Source organism: Amphiura filiformis, chromosome 7 (genome assembly GCF_039555335.1).
Source record: "Amphiura filiformis chromosome 7, Afil_fr2py, whole genome shotgun sequence".
In the NCBI taxonomy this organism is placed as follows: Eukaryota; Metazoa; Echinodermata; class Ophiuroidea; order Amphilepidida; family Amphiuridae; genus Amphiura; species Amphiura filiformis.
Genome location: NC_092634.1, coordinates 36,702,927 through 36,710,681, shown reverse-complemented (window position 1 = coordinate 36,710,681; position 7,755 = coordinate 36,702,927).

The following is a 7,755-nucleotide window of genomic DNA, read 5'->3' as shown; positions in this document are numbered from 1 at the left end:
ATTCCAGCAACCAATATACTTTTGCTTCATTGACTACTCGAAGGCAGTTGATTGCCCGGGGTTGATTGTGTGCGGCATATGCAGCTATGGAGAATAATGAAAGAAATGGGGTTCTCTGAGCATGCGACCGATCTGATTCGCTCATTATATCACAACCAAGAAGCAACCGTTAGAACAGAGAGTGGAGAGAGTGATGGTTCACTATTGGCTGCATTCTGTCAAGGCTGCATTCTGTCACCGTACCTTTTCAACATATATGCAGAATACATCATGAGGAGAGCATATTTTGTTGGTGTTACATGTCAGGTGTCAGTTGGAGAACGAAAGATGAAAACAATATCAGATACGCTGACGACACCACCCTTATTGCAAAGTCAGATGAGCTTCAGGACCTCATGGACAGAGTAAAAGCAAGCATCTCAATGTTTAGAAAAAAAGACAATGATCTGTGGAGGAGATGCAAATCAGCAAGTGAAGGTGGATGGAGAAGTTGTGAAACAAGTTGACACTTCAACTTTCTGGGATCACTCATAGACAATGCAAGGGACAGTTCACAAGAAATCTGAAGACGCCTAGCCATGGCAAGATCATCCGCAATTGCTTTGACAGATATATGGAAAGAAAGAGGCATATCTAAAGCTACCAAGATTCACAATATGGATGCTCTGGTTTTCCCGATTGCCTTGTATGGCTGTGAAACGTGAGCAGTTGGAATGGCAGATATGAAAAAGATTTTGGCTTTTGAAATGTGGTGCTGACGGAAGATGCTGAGCATATCGTGGAAAGAACATAGGCCCAAGACCAATGAATTTATAAGAAACCAAATTCGAGAGCATGCTTTATGTGTGCCAAAAATAGATCGTTTCACAAACTGGCGTATTTTGGCCACATTTCACAACATTGAGAAGCCCAGGGGTTGAGAAGATAATTATGCAAGGTCACGTAGAAGGTTACATTACATTACATGCATTTATATAGTGCATCTACATCAAGAACGATGCGCTTGGAAACACAACAAACAACAGGAACAAATGAACAATGTAATAAAAAGACAATTAATGCATAATGAGTGACCTCTTAAAAGTGGATATGGAAACAGAGTTTCTGACAGACTTTGGGAGAGCATTCCCTGTTTTGGGAGCAGTATATGAGAAAGTGCGATTTGAAGCAGAATGAAGATGGCGTCTGGTATTAAGCGAGTGGCATCAGATGCTGAACGGAGACTTGGTCGTGCTGGATGTTGCAAATGCAGGCAGGATAACCATGATAACAAATAGGCTGGAGCGAGTCCGTGTAAACATTTAAAGATGTAAACCATGATCTTGAAGGTGATGCGTTCACGAATCGGTAGCCAGTGAAGTTCTTGAAGGTAAGGTGTGGATAATCTCGCTTCTGTGCACTGTGGATAAGCTTGGCTGCCCAGTTCTGTCTGCGTTGTAGACGTTGTAAATCTGAGCTGGTGGATCCAAATAAAAGTGCATTGCCATAATCCAATCTAGAAAGCACAAGTGCACGTACAACAAGATGACGTGTGTTGTGCAGTGGCGGATCCAGAGCAGTCAGAGGGGGGGCGCCCAATTTTTGAAAAAGAAATGTAAGTAATGGCCGCGAAGCGGCTTCATCCCGGAGGCTTGCGCGACGTAGGGGTGTGAGGGGATGTGCCCCCTCAGAAGTTAGAAACTTTTGGAAAATGTAGACCCATTTGAAGCCATTTGGTGGACCATTTTGTCACTATTATTGTGTAAAATTTTGGTTTGAAAAAGCCTAAAATTTGAGAAAAACAGCCCAATTGAAGCCATTAGTGTGGACAAGTTTTGACTTTTATTGTGTGAATTATTGCTTTATAATTATGTACCAATAAAGTTGCGCACGTAGGGGGTGTCTGAGGGGATGTTCCCCTCAGAAGTGAGAAAAATTTGTAAAATGAAGGCCTATTGAAGCCATTTGGTGGACTATTTTGCACTATTTATTGTGTAAAATTTTATGTTTCAAAAGGCCGAAAATTTGCGAAATGAAGGCCCAATTGAAGCCATTCGTGGACAAGTTTTAACCTTTATAAATAAATTACCCTATATTGCTTTAGATGTAAACATAAAGTTGCGCACACAGGGGGGTGTCTGAGGGGGGATATGCCTCCCTCAGAAGTGAGAAACTTTTGCAAAATGAAGACCTAATTGAAGCCATTTGGTGGACCATTTTACACTATCATTGCGTTTTAACAAAAAAAGGTTTGTAAAATTTTAAATGTAACACTGACACTTTATAGGCCTAAGACTTGAGATTCGCAATTAAAGCATGCATGGTGTTGAATTGAAGTCGGCTCGGAGTCCGTCTTAATAGGCCTACTGACTTTGGTGACAAATGTGAATGTGACGGGCCCTACATATCGGTGGGCCCGCCGTAATTTTCACATGCTTTTAGGCAGAGGACCCGCCTTCAAGCAAAATAATCACATACCTATATAGACTGTCCCGACTGCGATTTAGGCATGGGCCTACTATACGTGCAATTTAACCTTTTCCCTTCTCCTTTTCTCCCTTTTTCTTCTTTTTTTTTCTCCTTTTCTCCTCTTTCTCTTCTCTTCTCTCCTTTCCTCTTCCCCCCCCCCCCCTGAATCCGCACCTGGTGTTGTGATCGAGGTATTTGCGGATGCGAGTAATGTTGCGCAGTTGCAGATTGAGATCAGAACATAGAGAAGTAATATGAGGTTTCATACACATGTCTGAATTAAAAACAACACCGAGGTTGCGAACCTTGTCTGCAGGAGGGACCCAGCAAACACAAAACGTTTTCGACATCATTCGCAAATGGTTATAAAAGGTTGTCAGAAAATGTTTAAATGTCGGGTTATATAAAGGGTACATTAATGGTATAAAACGTTTTCATAACATTAAATAACATTTGTTGGTAATTTACTGCACAGCAAACACAAAAGTTTTATAGAAAACATTTAAATATCGGGTTATATAAAGGGTATAAAAACGTTTTAATAACATTCCAAAAACATTTTTGAAAACTTGGTACAAATAATTAAAACAGAATGTTATTTTGGGGTTGAAAAATATTTTGCAAAAATGTTTGCCCAAAATATTTACAATAACGTTTTTAAAATGTTTTCACGACCTTTATATAACCCGACATTTAAATGTTATTAAAACGTTTTGTAAAAAACATTTTAAGAACATTTCTGTGTTTGCTGGGTGCAAATATTTTAACATAATGTTATTTAAGTGTTGACAAAATATTTGGCCAAAATGTTTGCAAAAATAGTTTACAATGACATTTCGAAAACATTTTAAAAATAAAATATTGTTGTTTTCATACAAAACATTTTAAAACGATTTCATGACCTTTATATAACCCGACATTTTAATGTTATTAAAACGTTTTTACCTAAACCAAAACCCAAAATATAACTTATATAAAACATTTTAAAAACGTTTTTGTGTTTGCTGGGGATAGACTTATCACCAACACGAAGCCTCACTGGTGGCAGATGGCATTTGAGATGCTCAGCAATGGCAATGAAAAATTCTGTCTTGTCCTCATTGAACTTAAGAAAGTTTGTTGTCATCCAGAACCTAATCTCATCTATACACAGCGACATGTGTGAGAGAGCAGATGTGATGGAAATTTGGTCTCTTGGGTCGAACGCCGTGTACAGCTGTATGTCATCAGCGTAGAAATGAAACAATATGTCATACTTTCTCAAGATCTTATTGGTGTTGTGTAGAGGAGGAACTGCTGTGGTCCCATTATGGAACCTTGTGGAAGGCCGTATCTAAGTTCAAACTTTTCAGAACTGACGCCATCAACACAAACACTGGTAGTTCTTCCTGACAGGTAAGAGCGAATCCATTTCAGAACACTTCCGTGTAGTCGTAGAAGATGTAGACAGGAGCTTAGATGGACTGATGGAATTAAACAATTAACAGGAATTTCTCTCGTCGCAGCTCACCGTCTGGCTCAAGACAGAAGCTGCTGGAATACCATCATCAACATGGTCACAAAGGGTCAGTCATGACCCATAGGACCACGACGACAATGTATTATCAATTTAGCTTTAGCTGTTATGAGTGTTATGATTGCAGACAAGTTCTGCCCCTCTTTTTTTAATCCGCTGATTTTTGACACTTTTCATTTGAAACGAAGAATTGGTATGGTTTTTTAGCAAGATTGGACCAAATTTGAAATTTCAATCCCTGCATAAGGGGCCATTTTGGATTTATTATAATTTGGCACTGTTTCGCTTCTTGGATTTTTATGAACTTTTGATGTTTTTGTGTGAGCATTTTGGAGAAGGACGCATGCGAAATGGATTCTGTTGCAATGAGTGGGTGATTTTTAATTTGACTAGCCTACTAGTCCTGTCGGAATTGTAGGCCTATCACTAGAGGAAGTTTTGGATGAGAAAACGGACATTTTGATGAGAAACGGCCAAAAGGATGAGAATTTAAATTTTCTCATTCTTTTGGATGAGAAACTTCCTAGTGTGTGTGTCAATAATTATTGTCTTATTAAAACTGGTGAGAATTGCTAATCCCCGCTGAGCTCAAAATAAACATTGTTATTTTCTCATCCAAAAGAATGAGAAAATTTAAATTCACACCATTTTGTCCGTTTCTCATCAAAATGTCCGTTCCCCCCGGGGGTCACTCCCATTGTAGCCTGTACACCATCCGCGATAATGAAAGCACGTAAAAAGGGTAGTTTTTTGTGGGTAGGCACGATACGCGCGTATCGTGTTTAGGGTTTCAAAAACATGAAAAATCAGAAAATAGGGTAGCAAAATTGCAATATGGCTAATACCATGGAGCTATTAAAGATGGAAAGGCAATAGATTATGTAACGCATTGTTCACTTGTGCCGATTTGAAATCTGACAAGCTATTCATCGAAAGGTACCTTTTGTTTGGGACAAAGGGCTTCCGCCATTAAATCGGTAAGCTGACCCGACAGTGTATTAACGCTTTACCTAGCAGGCTACTCTCAATAAGTGATCAAACGAACGTCGCGTGAAAGCGCTTACTGGAACGAAAAGTACCCTTTGTTGTCATACCACCCAAGGGTGTGATTGAGTAGCCGTAAGCACAAAGGCACACATTAGCCGCTAATGCAGTTCGTTGTCACCCCACTGACTGTAGGTGCTTCATTTAAATAAATTGAATGTGCTTGCTGAATGATTACACATCAAGGCTGCCATGTCTGCATGTATAGTACTGTATAATGGTAATAGCTACGTATACATGTAACATATAATAAGTATACCGGTATAGGCCTATATAAAAGTTGTTTCACAAATTGACATTTTATTTTATTTTAAGAAGGAGAATGTCATAAACAGTGGCGTACTGAAGGGGGGGGGGCAGCTCTTTGTGAGAGGCCTTGGGAGGGGATGAGGGATGAAGAGGTGGAGGAGGGACATGAAGAATGAGAGGGGGGGGCTGGAGGAAGAAAGAAAGAGGGACAAAAAGTATGAGGGGATGGAGAAGGGAAGGGAGATAAGAAGAGGGAGTGATACTTTAGCAAGGAAAGAATAAGTACAGAGAAAGGAAAAGAAAGGAATGACAAATAAATGTAGGCCTTATAATAATTATTATAGAAACTAAACACAGCCCCCCCCCCACCACATAGGCCTAACACTAACAGCACTATAGGCAGCCATTCGATGATGTCAATGCCTTTATGCGTTATGTATTTAAAACGCCCAGTCAGATGTATTTTACACCTGCCAAGCACAAGTCACCCAATTTCGAAAATTGGACGTTGAATGTACACTCTCATGAATATTGATTGGCAACATTTTCCAATATGTCAGCGCTCAAATCGGACACGATAAAACAATAGACCATTCAGTGCGCTGGCTAATACCCGGAAATGAAATATAGGGTATGAAATTTGATGTAAAAATAAAATCCCTGTTTAGGGTGTGAAAACAGGCGAGTGTTACCTGTTTAGGGTATCGTTTTAACAAGGGTTAAATCCTTGTTTAGGGTGCTTTTCAAAAGTTGATTATCGCGGATGGTGTACAGGCCACAATGGGAGTGACCCCCGGGGTTTTCTCATACAGAACTTCTTCTAGTGTATGCTTTTGTTTCTAGAAATTACAAAATGATCCTTGGAATGAACCTTGAAAATATAAAATATTCTGGTAATCATATTTTTAAAAAAAATCAATCCATTAAGCTTCAATCATACCCTGGGCAATCATACGAGTGTCTCAGTATAAAAACGGCCCATGGCACATTTTTGACAAATTTAAATTTTCAGGTGCCATACTGCTCTCTATTTACCTGCCACTGAAGTTACTAAGTTGTTGCAAACACTCCAATCTTAACGCTATAATTAGCAAAATAAAACACATATTCACATATTTCCCTATGAATTCAAGATTGCAAAAGTCACCTATGTTTTCAAAATGGCAAATATGCCATGGGCCGTTTTTATACTGAGACACTGCAGCTAAATAAACTAGCAACTGTGCTAAATTTTGATTTTACATGCATAAAGGCATACACAATTGGCATGGCATATATAGCCTACTGACATTTTCTTCCTTTCATGCATGCTGTGGTATGAAATGTTGTAATTCCTATTATTAATATCGCTGCTGGGGTGCAAAATCAAGTCGGAAAGCAAAAGTTCATTTAATCAAAAATGAGTCATTAAAAGAAAAATCACCACAAAACACTAAATGCCGAGTTGAATGACAATTTACCCCCGTCTTCAACGAAAAATTTCGTGTTCCCCTCTCAAGACTCCCCAAAAAAATTCGGGTAGCCAGCAGGGGGCAGGGGGCAGAGTGCCACCCTGACTAAAATGAAAGAAAAAAGTAGCCCTCTGACAAAAAAAAAATGAAGAGAAAATCTGGAGGGCAAAGGAAAAGAAAAAGGACAAGCCCCTTTTCCACCAAAATTCATGGGCCATAGACCCTATTAGTGTAAAACGCAAACATTTTGCGCGCTACGTAAGCACATCGTCCCAGTAAAGCCCTTTTGAAGCTCCAAGACATGTACAATCTTTCTAAAAGACAAAACCGATTATGTATGTATGATGCAACTGCAATTTTATTTTGCCACCCCAAAGCAAGAAAGCTGGCAACGCCCCTGAAAACACCCATTCCCGCTGTCGTAAATAACGATCGCTCCCTTAGCATGACGACCTTTCCTTTGACTCAAATGAAATTTCTCAAGACCTGCATGTGTGATATGCAAGGTATAAATTATCGCAATTATTTTGTGATATAGCTTGATATCTAACACCCGGGGAGGCACTCCCTATCTGAAATGACAGGGATTTGCCTCGGCCATGTTAAAAGTATAGTATATGTGGCTTTCAGGTCAAATGTACAATTAAGAAATATGGGGTCATTCGGTATGGAACTTTGAAAAAAAGGGGGCCATTGGGGTAACAAACTGTAAAATGAGGGTCATTGGAAACAGGATTTCCAAAAGGGTGTCATTGAGTACACATAAATAAGTGTCAAACTGCAAAAAGCAACTCGGAATTTGAATCAATTAACAATTGGAAGCACTCAACTGGATGATTTATTTCAGCGGGGATTTGAGAAATTCCCTGACTTTGGGGATTAAAAAGGGGGTCATTGGGTAGCAGGAAATAAAAAAGGGGGTCATTGGGTACAAGCCGGTTGAAAAATGGGGTCCATCCCCAGGTACACGATGCATATCCGTTATGTAAGTGCACCCAGCAAGGCCCAAGGATCTAACATCATGGTAGTTTGGTTGTAATTATATGC